This window comes from Octopus bimaculoides, chromosome 12 (genome assembly GCF_001194135.2).
Source record: "Octopus bimaculoides isolate UCB-OBI-ISO-001 chromosome 12, ASM119413v2, whole genome shotgun sequence".
NCBI lineage: Eukaryota > Metazoa > Mollusca > Cephalopoda > Octopoda > Octopodidae > Octopus > Octopus bimaculoides.
Window position 1 is genome coordinate 17,650,919 of NC_068992.1, and position 2,467 is coordinate 17,653,385.

Genomic DNA, 2,467 nt, shown 5'->3' on the forward strand with positions numbered 1-2,467 from the left:
TTAGTCAAAAGTAATGAAGATGACAAAACCAGCGCAGGTACAATGTTATACTTTCTTTTCTTCGTTTTCTTTTCTTCGTTTTCTTTTCTTCGTTTTCTTTATTTGTAATTGAGCGTCATGGTGGCAACCATGAACCCTCATTTAGTTCAGAGGTCGGGAAACTTTTTTTAACCAATTACCCCAAAATATATTTATTTACGCCGACTTTGATTTGAAAAGGAAGAAAATTATAGATTCTTTGAATTCACAAGTTTTTTTAAAAATCTATTTTATTGAATCTATTTATAGGAATCTATTTACACAATCATTACATTGGACAGATTCAGTGTTGCCAGAAGGAAAATTTCTGTTGCAACAAGGAATAGGCTATTTTTAAAAATACAATTTATATAATTCATATAATTTTTATATAATTTCACTTATGTCTAATGAGTCCTCATTAACAAGAATTTCATTTTTACTCCACTTGAGGCTATTTACCCCGGTTCGCCGAACCCTGATTTAGTTTAAAACTGACAAACCTTAAAAGAGACAATTATTTTGTCACTTTTCAAAAACAAGTAAATTGTGTTATTTGATGATGGTCAATTGTTTAATGGTTGGGAATTTAACTGAAGAATTACACTGTGTAACATCGTTTTTGTCCTTGGGTAGCAACTATTATTTCTTATTTGTTTACCCCTAGAAAGTATTAAAAATAGCTAATATTTCCTTTAATCTTTGCTTTTGTTATATTTATTCAAACCCCAAAGAATCCCTCTCAACACATGGCTGTGATGATCCCCAACTACTCCTGCTCATGATCAGAGATGCACGTATTGTCAGTCACTAAAGGACATGCTCAAGTGCTTAACGTCAAGAAACTGACAAGGAAATCTGCGGTATTGAGCAGAATATTTATTATAACGATATTTCTGCCTCAGCAAATCAGTGCTGAATCTGTCTGAAATGTAATGGAAAATAGGTCAGTTTCAAAACAATGATGTCCAGGTCACAAAAGCAAAGATTGAAGGGAATGGAGGTCATTTCCTTTGACTTGTAGATAGTAGCAAATAGGAAATAATACTGACCAGAGACAAAAAAAAACAACCCCAAAAACTATTGTTACAGTGTTATTAGCGAAGTGAACAAGAGCACTCAGGATGTTTATCTAGCTGTTAGTCATTCAAGAAGAATAGGATAGCAAGTATGACCAAGGTAAGTTAGTCAGGTGTATCAATTTGGTAAAAGGTAGTAAGGCAGGTAAATTAATCCAATAAGGTAACCTTTTTGATTATACTCTATCTAGGGTATAGTCAACTAGGTGAACTGAAATTGTAAAATGTGCAATCGTCTCGCCCTCGCCGGCAATCGCATATCCTAAAGTTATGGGTCCAATAAAGCTTGATCAGCACCATTTAGACCCTCTCCACCCTACTGATATGATCCAGAGACAAGCCAGAGTAAAATACCCAGTGCCAATATGGGTCGCCGGCCCAGGTATGTAGGGGCACCATGATCTCAAACGCAATCAAAAGATACCCCAAAATGCCCAATGCTATTCCCTGCATATCAGCTTTTATATCAGTGTAACCGTCTAGAGACATGCTTTAACAAAAGCTAAGGGTATACCTTACTACCAGTAGTCTTCCAGCACGCCGGATATCAACTCAGAATTTTCGAGGGCTCCGTGCTATTTCTAGATAGTCGTTGAACTTACACTAAGTTCATCCGTCCTTTGACAGGTCCTGATTTTGGTCCTGCTTGGTTTCTAGCAACACTCTTCATCAGACAAGCCTAGAGGGTGGGGTGGGGTGTTTACGGTTTAGTCACCGACGACTCGACCATGCAATAGGTTGTTTAATCGAGTCACTTGTGAGGTCTCTCATGCGTGCTACTAGTAACATGGAATCTAGCACATACGTATATACTTATATGTGTGCAACATAAAAATGAAACTAATCTCTTTCTTAAAATATATTGTATACAGAAACAATTTGCTTGTATCTGCTCATACATACAATATTCAGCAAAAGCTTCAGATACATTGTATATGACTTACCATTGAAACTATCTATCTATCTATCTGCCTGTCTGTCTGTCTGTCTGTCTGTCTGTCTGTCTGTCTGTCCGTCCGTCCGTCCGTCCGTCCGTCCGTCCGTCCGTCCGTCCATCCATCCATCCATCAATCTAACTCACTCTATTTTAATATTTCAGGTGGTGACCGCTGTTTGAAGAAAGAGTGTCTGGAAGCAGGTAATATATATCTTTTATCCATTATCCCTTACCTGTTTCAGTCACTGGATTCTAGCCATGCTGGAGCACTGCTTTGAGGGGGTTTAATCGAAAGCCTCCCCCACCAGCATTTGTTTTAAGTTTGATACTTATTGCATTGTTTTCTCTCTCTCACTCTCTCTCATATATATATATATATATGTGTGTGTGTGTGTGTGTGTGTGTGTGTGTGTGTGTGTGTGTGTGTGTGTGT

The 2,467-nt window shown here is 37.5% G+C and overlaps 1 long non-coding RNA gene across 1 annotated transcript in view; it reads left to right on the forward strand.

Moving 5' to 3' along the window:
- Nucleotides 1–2,467, forward strand: part of LOC106870878 (uncharacterized) — a 4,889-nt gene continuing 2,422 nt past the window's right edge. The window contains exons 1-2 of the long non-coding RNA XR_001409597.2: nucleotides 1–37; nucleotides 2,197–2,235. This is a non-coding gene — a long non-coding RNA (uncharacterized LOC106870878). The remainder of the gene's footprint in view (nucleotides 38–2,196; nucleotides 2,236–2,467) is intronic.